Below are 15,280 nucleotides of genomic sequence, written 5' to 3'. Positions count from 1 at the left end.
GATTTGAGCACTTCAGCAGCTTGGGCTAGGCAAGGATGAAGATGAGGAGTCCCTGTTGTGTCAGTGCAGTCCAGGCAGTGTTGCCTCTGCTGTGGATTCCTGTTGCTGGATTTGCAACATCTGCAAGTGCAGATGGGCTGCAGGGGGCTGACACGGCTCAGCTGAGTGTCAGCTTTACACCCAGACATATCAAAGTTCGGGTGGAAATGGATCATAATAAGATTAAATTCCTGTGAGCTTGCCTTTTGTGTCTCTTGCCATGTATGTACAAGCAGCAGAGGAAATTACCAGCCATCAGCCTTCAAGGGTTTATCTCCCTCCACCCCCTTTTCCCTTCCTTGCATTGCATTCAGTGGCAGCAATCGGAAGAAAGCCAAGTACCCAGATTATGTATTATTTACATAGGTTGACATAAAGGAAAATAAAACCTTTGCTGCTGCTGTGTTTGTGAGACTCTGCAGTTGCTTTAAGACATCTCTAGTTTAAAATGCAGGACTGGGAGTGAAAAGATGAACAGTCTGCTTGAACAGAGCTGTGCTTACTTGGTAAATGTGAGGGTTGTCCAGACAAATGTAATTTTAATTCTTTGCAGAGAGCATAAAGAAGCATATGGAATCTATAAACTTTGCTGAGGTAATACAGCTCAAATTTTTGATGGTACACATTGGCAGTGGATGCTGATGAGACACATATCTGGAGAGATGAGAAGAAAATGACTGAAGGGATGAAGGAAATGTATGGCAGTGGGGCAAAGCATGTGATTTTGTACAGAGATGCATTAGTTTAATTTCCTAGCAGCAATGTGCTTAGAGAAGTGTTTCAATTACCTTATTACACATAGTGTCAGAAACTGTCTTTAAAAATTAAGAAAAAAATTCTGATTGCCTTCATCTAATTATCTGGAAGCTCAAATGTGACATCTGTTACTTTAAAAAGTTTTCCAACCTCTTTTCTGTATCCACAGTTTATTATTAGAGGATTTCTGAAGGGATTTGACTTTGTCACTTGGCTGTTTTGCAAAGCAAGAGGCAGTGTGAAAACTCGAGCTTTTCAAAAGAGTCTCTAAACAAAATCAGATGGAATTCCAGTGTAAAAAGAAGAAAGGAGAAAGTGATAGCCTAGGCTTAGTGTTCTGCAGGCTATAATGCATGTTTGGCATGTGGTGTCTGCTTTTGCAGGAGAGAAGGCAGGATGGGTTCAGGCAGGGCAAGGCTGTAAAGAGAGTCTGATCTTCTTCAGAATTGCATTTTTTAATCCTAAGTAGCAGTTTGATATCCTAGATTTTTTAGGTGTTCCTCAAACATGTCAACTAGGAAGGGATAATAGTTTAAATTCAGATTTTTCATGTGTGTTGTCTGAAGCACATTGGTTATGGGTTCCCTGCTGTCTTCTGCTGTTTGTGCAAGTCTTCACTCTTTCATTCCAGATAATTAGTTCCTATTTTGCAATAATATCAAAAAGTGTTGGATTATTTTTATATATTGGACATTTCTGAGTGAGTCAAACAGCTTTAGAAAACATCCAATCCTGAATCTCTGGCTGAAGAGTATAAGAGATAAATTGAGAGAAGTTGAGAAATGTGGCACATGGTAGTATTTTAAAAAAGAAAATATTATGCATAGCTCAGGTTTGGTTGCTTTCTGAAATTGTACAACATGCTGCAAACATAAGAGAACTCATATTTTTGCATAGTTTGCAGTTTGACATATTTGGACTCTGATAGTTTCAAAAAGTAAAACATCCCACAAAACCAGTTGAAAGCAATTACTCAGATTGTAGCTGCAGAGGAATTGATTGTGATAATGTGCCATAGTGTGAGGGCACATCCATATTTTTATTTCAGGGAACTGTGTGATTACTTTTTTCATCTCTTACTGTGGGAATGCTTTCTCCAGCACATCCTATATATGATTGTTTGACTATATATAACCCTGTAAACAACCACTGTTATGATTATGCTTCTGTCCATAGGAGGATAGATTAAAGGTTTTACTGAATGGTTTTGTTTTTTTTTCTTTCTGAATATTAATGGGAAGATTCTCTGTACAAAAGGATGGAATCCAAACTTGAATTTGGGACGAGCCATAGGAGTAAAGTAGAGAAATAGTTAAGAATTTTGGTAATGCCACACAGGAGAAAGGGATCCAGTTAAAATAAATTTTATATCCCAGCTGGTTGCACTGATCCTCTTGCACACATCCTTGTAAGCTGAGGAGTAACTTTCTTGTGGGGTTACCCTGAGCCTCCCCAGAAGATTGCATTGCAAAACCAAATTAGTTATTAGATAGGAAGTTAAAAATAAAGGCAATCACTAGACTTGTGCTCTTGCAAGAGTGGGTAAGCTAGTCCAGGGCAGTCCCTCAGTAAAGTGTATTTAATATTATGCTTGCTTGTTATGCAAAATACATGTAAATTTATGTAGATATACATGCAGAATAATAACTTTGACCCTCAGGCTGTTGGCAAGATGCCAGTGTGGCCCTTGGTACTGCAGCACTTTTGATCTCTATATCCTGGCAATTTCCTGGGATTATGTTATCATTTGATTTTTAATGTGAGTTTCAGCCACTTAACAGTCTGATCAGTTTCCCTTTTACCACCAGCTTGGCTTGTGCAGAAGTAAACAAACGTATTTATCACCCCTGGGATCAGTAAGTGCTAATAAAGTTGCTGTTGCTGCATTTTGGGTTTGGTTTCATGGCAGGTGCACTGTAAATGAACGAGTGGTGTTGTACTTGTGCCACAGTGCAGCAGGAAAGGGAGGGATGCAAGGTGAGAGATCCATGGGGATGGGTGTGGGGTGGTTCAACCATGGGATGGGTTTCTCAGCAGCCTAGTGAGCCCCTGAGGCTCCCCAAAAACCAGCCACGATGGTGGCACTTCAAGAATGATGTTTTGGAAGTCTTCATTTGGTTTTAGTTCCAGTAACTTGATGTTTACAAGGGACTAGAAACGTCTCTAACAAACTGTGGAACTGCTGTGGGGTTTTTGTTTGCTTTTTCAAAAAGCTGCCCACAGTGTGTGAAAGCTGGTTTTTGGAAGGGATACTGCTTGTCTTGTTATGTGTGAAAATCCTGTAATTATATCTCTGAAAGTCTACTTAGATGTTTGGTCTTACATGTGTCCCTCTGGGAATCCATAATAAAACATTCCCTTCTGTTAAAAAAAAATTAAAAAGTCACTCTGGCACCTCAGGACATTGTCATCCACATTTGTATTTTAAAGTATTCAAACTCCCAGCCTCAGCTATGGCTTTTAAACTAATTTTTTTTTTACTGTTCCTGGCAGATATTTCCAGTGGATATTTTCTGTTAAAAGTTTTAGGTTTGGGATTTTTAAAGCAATATATACAGATATAATTAATTGCTGAAGACTAACAGACCTTACTATGGCAGCAGCACTGGCTGTGTGGCCCTGGAGTTTGTTGCAAGGTGGTATTTGTTTTGTAGTACAGATTGTTTTAAAATATAAAAATAATTTCCACATCAATGTTCTATCTATTTGATTTATAGAACAAAATGTTATGGTTTAATTTGCCCATGGAAACAATTTCAATTATAGGCTCCCATTCATGTAATCAAATTTGTAAAATAAATAGAAAGAGGACAAATAAAATGTTGCCTTTCCCTGCACTCCAGCCAGGAATTTTGATTCCTTTAAAATTAGTAAGTTCACTTGTATCTTTTCATTTTTTTGTTTCCTATGACAGTAATGTTACAGGACTAACAGCATTTTCTGAGCACTATTAGCTCTGTGTATTGAATCATTCCTCTTGCATTTTCATTTCTCTGTTCTTACAAGGGAACTTGCTTTTCATCAGCTTAGCACAGGCCTTGGAAATTGCAATAATACTTTGTGTCTTTTGCCTAATTACTTAAGATCAGACAAAGTATCTGCATAGATTAGAACGGATACAAAAGAGGCTCTTTCAGGTCTCAGGTTTATTCCATGGTGATGATATTGCAGGAAAGAGGGAGATTCTCTCTGGGAGAGGGGTATTCAGGAGAGGGTAATGGGAGTGGCCGTGGCTGGCAGCCAATGGGGTAAGGACACAGGGGGTCTAGGTTCAGAATACAGGAACTCTTGGTGGGCTACAAGGTCATAGGGGAAGGTCACAGGACAGGAAGAAGGACAGGGAGCCAGGGACCAACCGGAAGAGATGGACAGAGGTATGCTGAATCATTCCCTTTACCTCATTACAACATCTCCCCGTTTTTTGTTTTTTTAAGTAGGGGGCGATATTAAACTAATTCTAATCTGAATTATTTTTTTGCCCACTATTTGTAATAAGAGGGAGGCTTAGATTGTTTTATATTTGTCATCTCTGTATGATTGTCTACTGAGGTAGAAGGAATGATACCATTAATGGCCTTAAAAATTAAATGTCCTAAGATCCCAAATGCCATTACTACAAGGAAAATAACAATAATGAACAACAAAATTGTTTTACAATAGAAGTCCACCACCCTGAGAACCCCCAGCTTTTAAACAGTTCATTGAACCAATTTTCTGATTTTTGTTAACAAGAAGACAACTTTGATGAGGTTCTTCACAGGGTTAACTGGAGGGTAGCTTTTTTCTAAAAGAAAAAACAAACATTTTAAAACATGTTATAAGTCTCTTTCTGTTGGAGGGTATTCCTTTATGAAATTTTTGTTTTCTTTTCCTCTGCGGCGTCTTCTTTTCGAAGCAATGGTTACTTGCTTCTCATCCTCTTCTGCTGTAGCTGGAGTTTTGGGAACAAAAGGTTTAACCCACTTTTGGGGAATCCACTGAGAGACTGAGAGAGTGGATACACATGCATAACCCCTTCTCCTCCCGCTGCTCCTGCTCCTGCTCCTTTGGGGTGTGGCTGCTCCCTCCTGGTGTGAATAGAAGGATTAGGAGACGGTGTAGGGTTACAAGGTTGGAAAAATGGGTTAAAACAGCCAGAAAAATACTGAGCAGGTATAGACACTGGATGCAGGAATGGATTATTTGGAAAAAAAGGCATATTGTAAGAAGGTACTACAGGTATCTCTGTCTGTGCTAGAGAAGGGTGATTTTCTAAATTAGTATGCTCAGAAGGCAAGGCTGACGGAGATGGATACAGTGGCAAGTGTGTAGCAGACTGTTCAGAAGTTTCTAAGTCTGTATATTTCGGGGGATCTTTAGAATTAGTAGTTTCTTGAAGGTTCCGAATTAGGTAAAGAGGGCTTTAAAGAATTTTCCTGTGGTAGATCATTGTTTTCTAATTGTGATAATTGTTTGTGAACATTTAAAAATATAGGCAAAAATAAAGCAGCAGTGGTATCACCTTTCTGTATTTTAGAAGTTAATAAATTTCCAACAGTGTCGCAAAATAAAACCGAATTGATATTTTGCTTTTCAAATTCTATAACTTCTCAAGACAACCAGCTAACAAACTTTCCAATCTGTTTCTTAGAAATTACAACATCCTGTGCATCTAACATTTCTTTAAGCTGAGAAATAATACTCTTTTGTTGTGCAGAGAAATTCTCCCCCATTCTGATGTTATAAAAACAAAATGCACAAGTCCCTTACTTTCGCAAAAAAGTTACACAATAGCAGTTAGTCGCAAACCCAGGTGGTGTTTCTATGTGGGGGTGCTGGACTTTGTTACAACACGTGGCTGCCGGTATGGCCACACAGCCCTTCCCGGGGAAATCCTCCTCAGGGAATGCCCCGCCCCTGTGCTTACAGCAATAAGGCAGCACACGCCAGGCAGAGCCGGCCGAGCACATGTAATGCCAGGCGAGTTGCGCAACACCACGCACGTGCTCCCTGCTCCGCACTGCAACTGCCGCTGCTGCTACCACCCCGCGGGGTACACCCCCCCCCCATGGGCCTGGAGCCACCTCGTCTAAACCCCCCCCTGTACCTCGGGGCTAAATTGGGGTTCACTTACCTCTCTCAGACAAAGTGCGGTCCCACCAGTAACTCAGTGCAAGTTCTAACCCAGAAACGGCTCCCCTAATTCCCCAGAGGAGTTCTCCGTCCCGTCCTCCTGTACTCGGGGCTGGTAAAAGCAGCTCCGCACAGCCACAGAGGTAGATGAACAGCCCAGACGGCCTTTTAAAGTCCAAAAAACTGGGACTTCTAGGCAAGTAGGGTCTTAAAAGCAAGCCCTCATCAGGCGCCATAATACTTTATGTCTTTTGCCTAATTACTTAAGATCAGACAAAGTATCTGCATAGATTAGAACGGATACAAAAGAGGCTCTTTCAGGTCTCAGGTTTATTCCATGGCGATGATATGGCAGGAAAGAGGGAGATTCTCTCTGGGAGAGGGGTATTCAGGAGAGGGTAATGGGAGTGGCCTTGGATGGCAGCCAATGGGGTAAGGACACAGGAGGTCTAGGTTCAGAATACAGGAACTCTTGGTGGGCTACAAGGTCACAGGGGAAGGTCACAGGACAGGAAGAAGGACAGGGAGCCAGGGACCAACTGGAAGAGATGGACAGAGGTATGCTGAATCATTCCCTTTACCTCATTACAACAGGAAATATGACCAGACCTGTTCTCAGATATGTCAGAGCACATTGCTATTCAGGAACATGTTGACACAGTGAGTTTGGGAGGCAGAAAGATCATGCTGCCTTCACATGGGCATTCAAACAGTGGAATTGGTATCAAGTCACCCAGAAAATGCTTAGATAAATTTGCATGAAATAGTTGTGAGAACAAAAAGCTAAAGAGCTGTTGCATTCCCTGATCATGTTTCTCACTTGAGAGTACTTCAGAGATGCCTTCTTTTCATTTGTCCTTGGTTCCTGACCTTCACCTGCTTTCAACACAGTCACCTTCCCTCCAATTCATGGGAATTAATTCATAACTCCATTCATGGAATCGTGGAATGGTTTGGTTTAGAAAGAACTCTGAAGATCTTCTAGTTTAACCCCCTGTTGTTGGTCAGAATTTCCAGTAGATCAGGCAGCTCCAAATCCCATCCAACCTGGCTTGAACTCTTCTAAACTGCTTGAAGGGTAAGATATGAACCTGATGGTGATGCAGGTGTGCCTCTACCAGAGGGCTCTCTCTTCTCTGGTCCTCCCCATGGACATAAGAGTTCTAGAGCAGGAATAAAACAGGTCTGGATTTTCTTGAATAGTTTGTCAACCCACAGGCTGGCTTCTGTTCAGCCTTCTCACAGTTGTGGCTGGACTTGTTCTTGGATTGTGTTGATTTTTGTGTCTATTAGCTGTAGATTTTCTTGTTAGCCTTGAAGGTCACTTTGTAAATAAGCAGCAGCTTCCTTGTTTAGAAAAATCTATCAATAGAAATGGGGTATGGAAAATGAGAAACCATTCCAAAAAAAAAAAAAAAAAGAGTGGAAAGTGTAATGCAAGTAGCTTTGAGCTAAAGATTTTGTGGTTTCTCACAAAGGCAGACAACAGGATCTCTTAGATTTTGAGCCTCCTGTTGGGCTCATTATATTTTCCTAAATGTTTTCCAAATAATAATCCAGAGTGAAATTGAAACCAGTATTTCTCCCAGGCTCTTAGATCTCTGATGCTTACAGTGACATCACAGTAGCATTACATTTTGGAGACAAACAGCACACAGAACAAAGATGCTGTACTGAAAGGGTTTTCCATTTCCTTTAGTTTAAAAGGGTGTTTGATGTTTTTACTGACCTGGACTTTGATTGCTGATCCTGTAGTGTTCAGTTGGCACTAAATCCTCTGTAGTGCTAAATTATCACAGAATCACATAATGGCTTGGGTAGGGAGGGACCTTATAGGTCATCTAGTTTCAATCCCCTAATGCACTTTGTAATAAAGAATTTTAGTGATTTTTGAGAAATAACTTAAATTTCCAGTCTTGCTTCTTCAAGATGAAGAAAATACTGAATTTTCTTGCAGAATGTAGACATTTAGTTTAAAAATTTAGTTAGATATTGACAAAAAAAGGAGGATTGTCTTGGGTGGGAGTTGTTTCCTTGTGAGTGAAAAAACTTAAGGAGGTAAATACTTACAAAACAAAAGTGCCATTTTTTAATGACCTGTCTTTGGAGCAACGTGGAGCTGGATCAATGACTGTAATGGCAAAGGGATTATTTACATTTAAAAAATGAAGATTCAGCTGTGTTGCCAAGCAAAGCTCCATCTTTGGAGCTCAGTTCTAAAAACTATTACAGAGCTGTTGCACTGCTTTTTCTGTGATGACATCACTCATTTGTGACAGCATTCATGTAGACACTTGACTTGGTGAAATTGGACAGATGGGGAATTTTTGCCTTTCCTGTCAGACTTTGTTTCATCAAGACTTCCAAGCACATCTAACTTCAGTGATCCTACTGCATGGTCTTAAGCCCTGGGCTTTCCAAAAACTTTCCAAAAACAGAATTTTCTTTCTTCCTTGCAGATGTGCCTTCCACCACCTCTGTTCCTAGCAGGATAACATGTGCATTCCTTGACTCTGGACTCTGTTGTGAAGGAACACTTAAGTTGGCAGTGTTCCTTTCTTTTTCCTGTTGATATGCATTCATTTCACCCTCTCAGTACCTTCTTTTTTCTTCTTTTTTGGACTTTATATCAGGGGAATTGCAAAAGAGGAGGAGGGAATGGAACCTCTTATTTGTATGTTTTGAGGGCCAAATGTTTTTATTAAAAAGTGATAAAATTATCAGTTCTCTGCAGTGGTAACAGTATTTTTCTGGAGTCTTTGTATTTTTGTGACCTCAATTAGGAGATGCTTATAGGGGTCAGTATGTTTGCTCTTGCTTGATTGATGACTTTTGATAGTCTTGCCTTGGTTTTAGCTGCAGGACTTACTGTTTTACTGTGCAAGAATGATACTTTCAGAGCTTACAGAGCTCATCCATTCCTCTTCCTCTTTTGTGCTGCAGTGTTTGGGCAGAAAGGTCACATTTGGTATTGGTGGACTATGGACAGGGTGGTACAGAACATGCTCTGGTGGGAGAGAAACCTGGGGGTTAAAATGAGGAAGTAAAATCTGGTGGTTTTTTCCAGATGTGTATAAATCATCTCTTAGTGTAATTTGTTTTTGCTAGTCCTTGTTGCTTATCTAAATTCCTCCTATCCCCACATTTATGTGTATATTAAAGAATTTCAGCATTTTTTGTAAGCTTTCAGCCACAATCTGCTTCATTTTGTTTAAAATTAATTAATTTTTTTTGAAAAATAAAGATAGTAAAGATATCCTGGTAAACTGCTGGCAAGCTGCTAATTTGTCTCACAGATACACACGTCACAAATAGAAACACTGACCTTCTGGATTTGTTCAGCTGTGATAAAGAAATGCATGTTCTTTAATTGTTCACTTCAGGATCACAGAAACACAAACACAATCTCATCAATATGCACTCGAGGCTTAAGGAGCTCCATGCTGTTACATCTGTGTAATTTAGGAAGTTTAAAATAGGCTTTGCAGATGTTGGGAGTAATGGAGCTTGTTGTTTATTTTTTATTCATTTGCATGCTATGTCATACTCTGTATATGAATAGTCAATCACGTTGGAGAATGTCTTCCATAAGGATTTCCTGGGTTTCTAATGTATCTTGTTTATAAATATTTAAGTTTAGTCCTTTAATTTGGGTTATATTTCACAAGGGTCTCTTACATAAGCATGAAACACAAATTAATTTGTTTTATAGGTAGCAAATCCATGAGTTTTTGGTGGTTTCACCAATATGGATGACTTGCTGTAGGACCATAATCCTTCTGAAATAAGCTGGTGGAGCTTTTTAAGTCCATATTGGAACAGTCAGAAGTTAATACCAAAGATCAGTCATTGTCACTAGGTCTGTGCTGATGTGATTAAATTCAGTTTGCAGGTATAGTGATATCAAAAAAATAAGAAATGTTCAGTATAAACTGGGAAGTTACTGCTTTTCCTAAAAAGATTCTCAACAGAGAATTAACAGGGCATTAATTTTGCTGGGCAACATGTCTTTTGTAATGCTTTAAATTTAGCTTCAACGTGGATCCCAATGTGCAAATTCATTATTATTTTTTACATTAAGATACTCAAGACAATGTTTTGTCTGCTACATGCAGGAGTAATTAGTGCTGCTTTCATTACTGTGCTGCAATAACACATCCTTCTCTCACCTGAGTTACCACTTTTCCACCTCTCTGTTTTCCATATGTATTTGCTGGGCTGAAGAATAAAAGTGACATCAAATTCAGGCAGAGACCTGGTCTCCAGGCATCCTCTGGGTCAGCCCAGTGTTTTCTTGAAGGCACAACAGAAACACTTGAGCTTCAGAAGCACATTCCAGACTAAGAGCAGAAATTCCTATCCCCCATTTGAGTCTTCTTTAATACAAGGTTAGGATATAAATAGCATGCCCACGTATTTTTCATCCACCTTGAAAGAGGAGGAAGTGAAGCTGAAGCTGGTCCTGAGTATTATTATCTCATTCCCTGTTTCTGGGGGAGAGCTGCATTGCTTTAGGAAAGAGTAAAATGTCAAACAAGCATTTGCTGTAGTTATAATGAAATTTTCTATACTGATTTTACTAGCAACTGCAGTTTGGGAAAGAAATGTTTATGTCTTAGCCAGCTGGAACTGCATTGGACTGTAACTTATAATTCATGCTGGAATTTTGGTGTCCATGTGATCAAAACCACAAATCTTGTTAAATTAGATCCAGCACTTGCATTTATGTGTGTAGTATATGATATTTAAAAGATAAGCTGTTATGCATCTGCTTATTTTAGTGTACAATCAGACTTAGCATGTTGATGGCCATCCTCAATGCCAAATTTTACTCATCAGTTACAGTATTAGATTCATTCTAAACTATAAGTTTTTGATTACATGATATTTGAGGTCTTCCATATGCAAAGAAAAAATGTTTGGGTTTGACTTTCCTCCATATGCAGCGCTTTTATTCATACATCCTGAAACTAAAATTTGGAGACTTTTAATTTTCTAAGTAGCATGCTGCTAACACTTAATATTTAAAATAGGCACAGAATGAAAGTAATTGTTTTATTGCCATCAACATATGTCTCTCCATAATTGCTTTGGCTTTTGCCCTGGGTAAGTTAGGAGGTGGCAACCATGACTTTTAACATTCTCACCCCCCTGCCTCTTTTTCTTTTCTCTTTTTTTTCTCACCAGTTGCAAAGAAAATGAGCTTTTAAAAATTTTTATGTTAGGCTCATACTTGTACCCTACTGTCTTCTAGCTTTTTAGATTTTAATGTGACCTGGTGGGGCACAGGAAACAATATAAAATCTAGGTTTTATTTTCTCTGGTATGGAAAACATCCCTAGAGAAATTAGTGAGTGACAGACACACATTTTTATTCTGAAGCCCATAGAACATCAATGATACATCTTCAGCCAGGGACCTAAAAGTAGAGAAGTACTACTCAGAGATTTACTATATGAAAAAATCCTTTCCTTGAAAGGAGGAGCCCAATTCCTTGGATTTATCAGTAGAGGAATGACAGTCTACATGATATGGAAAAAATGAAGAAGAATTGCCAGCACCTTTGGAAATGAAAGAGGTTTAGTTATCTCTGGAATATTTCTTCAGTAGTACTGTCCTGCAGTGTTGAATTCTGCCATGCACAGATTTCCCAGTGGAAGTCAGGAGCTGGTCTCAGCTTCAGACAAGTAAATAGTGCTGTGACTTCTGTAATCCATCAGAAAATCATTACCTTTCAGATTTGCTATTTGGCAGAAGCATCTGGATGAGGTTTGGGTTTTATTTGGGGTTTGTTCTGAGCATGAGGGTTCTGTAATGCAGGGCTCTGCCAAGACTTTTGGCTGTGGAGTGATTCCCTATGTGGTCTTTGTGGATGTGCTTGGGAAGCTGCTTTCCTGTGAGGCTGGGAGGGTTGGTTTGGTAAGGTGAGGAGGGTTTTTGAGCTGTATGGGAGAGGAATAAGGGCATGGGTGGCATCATGATAAAGGTAATGGTCAAATCTGGCTCCAGCTGTGCAGTTAGCAATATGGTTACAAACTGAAAGGATGAAATGCATGAAGCTGAATGTCATGAAAAGGTTTGGAAGAAGGAATGTTACAGGGAGGTCAGAAGAAGAGGAGCAGAAGGGTCTGGGGTGGCATTTTCTGCTAGATTGGCTTTTAAAGCCTGTTTGGAATTGGGTGAGTACCTGATGTTTCCATTGTGGGCTCAACTGCTGCTGCTGCAGGTGTTGGTTGTGAGTGTCCAGGTCTGCTCCAGTAAAGCAGATTTCTCTGGAGACTTCAGAGAGACTCTGTGGGATTTAACATCCTCTGAAGAGAAACCCTTAATATTTGTAATTACAAAGTGCAACTGGGATGTCCACAGACAGAAGGTCTGGCAACAGCAGATTGGTGACAGCTACCTCAGTGCTGTGATTCAGCTCTGCCTCAGAAAGAGGGAACAACGTGATAATATCAAAGAGCAGCTTCAATTTCACTTCCTTCTCCTTCAAGACTAATTTCAAATTAAATGTGTAGGGATGCTACTTATTTCCTGATCATTTACAAAAGTTATTTCAATGAAGAATAGTAATTTCTGCTCTTAGTCTAAAACTTTCTTCTGAAGATCAAATATTTCTAATGTGTCTCAAAAAAGAAGTTTATTAGTAGCTGGAGAAACAGAGCAAAAGCTCAACTATGCTTAAAATGTAATATATGCCACATCAGTGCTAATCACTTAGTGCTATGTGGCGTGATGCCTTTAATCACCTATGAGAACTTTCAGGAATTGTTAACATTTTCTTTCATTTGTATAGCAATGTCATTTTCTGTTTTTCTGAGGAAAGAATAACCCTCTGTTGGCCTATGCAAATAAATAATCTCTTACTGCACTTGAAACAGAATGATTCCCAAAGGAAGAAGAGTGGCAAATCAAACTGGCTGCAAATGAAAGTAACCTCTGAGACCAGAGTTACAAATGTTTTATTCAGATGAACAAAGTGTCTTTATTTTAGCACTTTAATCTATTTTCCTTTCACTTTTTTCTAAATAGTACTGTCATTCTGAAATGACAAGGATGGATCATTAAATTACTGTTGCCTAATTTACCTCATCACTCCTCTGCAGACAATTGAAAGTTCAAGTCTTTTGCTGGGTATAGCTAATATGGATTTCTTAAAGTTTGGGGCAATATATTTCAATTTTTGACAAAACTGTAAACAGTTTGCTTCTTGGATGATTAGCATTTCAAAAAGACATTATTAATATCTCCAAAACAATCAAATGTCTTGGTTTTAATTAGTTGAAGAGTTCTGTATTTGGTGCATCCCAACATGATAAGTCACCTTTGTAGCTGCTTATTTAAAATTCTGGATGTTACCTAAATCTGGGTAGTTTTTGCAGTCAATATATTCAAATTTCACTGAAGTTTTTCTTCTCTGTTAATCTGCCATGAATTATCTGGTGAATAATGCTTTGTAAACATTGATGTAGCATTGTCATATTTGAACACTATAAGAATGTCATTGTTATGATTAGATAAAAAAGACACATTTTTTGACAAAAGTCCTCCAGATAAGCCAGTGTGTTTCAGTGAAACTGCCCTCAACCAGCTGTCCTGGATTATGTAGCAGGATTTACACCTGCAGGATTGATGGGGAAAGTTTCATCAGGAAGGAAGAATGAAGCAGGGAGTACTGCATTGTTTTTGCATTTCCAAGGCTGAATGAGAGAGTATTGGCTGCTTGTGAGTGTAAGGATGAGCTTTTCTATTTGTTCCCTCCCTGAGCCTGCCTTTGCAGTGCATTGATCTCTGTCTCTCTGCCAGCACTGCATGTGTTCCCATGTTCAGGAGGATTTTGGATGATCCAGCCCTCGGCTGCCAGAAGTGTAGCCAATGAACTGATGCTCCAGGGGTCACAAATAATGCACATGGGGGTATTTCCTTGCTGTAAACTGTTCACAGCCATCCCAGGAAATGGAACTGGCTTTGGTTTCTGGCTTTGGCCAGAGCTTCAGACAAATCTGCCTCTTCACTTAGAGCTGGGGAGAGAGAAAGCTGGTGGATGGAGGGAGAAAGGAAGCAGAAACAATGCAGTTTATATGGCTGGTGGCTTTAATTAAAATCCAGTGCAAAGTTTACCAAATGCACATTTAACAGTTTGTGCTAAAGTTTAGTAAAAGCTTATTTAAGTGCTCATTTGTTGAGCAGTTGGGTTTTTTAGGCAAAGGATAGTTGATGCTGGCAGTATAGAAGATTCATTTGTATCTCTGGATTGCAGTTTGCACCATTCTTATGCTGTTGGTTTTATTTGTTTTATAATATTCTGATGCCAAGCAAAGGAAACACTAAATGTAATGAGGCATTTTAAAAAGTGTTTGAAAACAACAGAAATTCCTGTAAATTAAAATCAGTTTTCTCTAAAGCAGATGAATATCCCCTTACATATACACGTTTGTATTGTGAATGTATCTTTATGAAGAGAGGGCCTGCATTTTTTCTACAAATGCTCATGCAGATAAGCATTTATTTCCTTCTTATTTTCTTTTTTTTTTCCCCCAAAAATACGAGTTACTTATGTATCTGAACATACAGAGGGTGAGCTTTGTGCTTAGTTTTGCATGAATGGAAGCAGATACCAAAATCTTTTTAGTCATCTGGTCTGATTTTTTTTTTTTTTTTTTTAATGTCTCTTCTGTGCAGCATAGGAAGTGTTTGGCCTGGATTCCCCAGATGTATCAAGTCATGTGGTGCAAACACCACTGTTGACATTAGCTGCTCCATAAAAGAGAGCTTTATACTTGTGTGTGTTCCCAGCAGGCTGTGTATAATGTACAAGGAGCAGCCTCCTCAGCAGAACACCCAGACACTGGAAATCATGTTTATCTCAATGGTCTTTTGACTACAGCTCCTCTGAGAATCCAGATAAAGCCTAATGTGTCATACACTGTCATATGAACCTCTTGTCCAGAAAGCCCAGAAGTGAAAACTAATGGATGTCCCCAGTGTGAGTCTGTGGGTAGCTGGGGAGATATAACCAGACAGCTGTAGGCTGTGTATTGATTTCTCTCTTCTTTAAATTCAGGACCTGTGACTGTGCTATCACCCAGTCAGCAGCACAGAAGGACCATGACCTTGTTCTTGCTGATGTCAATGGCAGTTTTGCTGTTGATTTCAAAAAGAGCACAAGTCTGAGGTGAGAGCTGGCTGCAGGTCCTGAATGAATTTTTAAATGAAAACACCTAACAAGTTTTATTTCTTTGGGGTAGTATTTAACTATTTAGGTTCTCCCTCTGACATCTACACAGAAAAGAATGTTCTCCCCTGGAGCAGTTCATTGCAAGACTAATGTTGAAGTTTTATACTGCTGCATATTACTCAGCTCCTCTTGTGT

Source organism: Erithacus rubecula (assembly GCF_903797595.1).
Source record: "Erithacus rubecula genome assembly, chromosome: 2".
Classification (NCBI taxonomy): Eukaryota; Metazoa; Chordata; class Aves; order Passeriformes; family Muscicapidae; genus Erithacus; species Erithacus rubecula.
The sequence above is the reverse complement of the archived record's forward strand: the minus strand, read 5'-3'. Positions refer to the sequence as shown.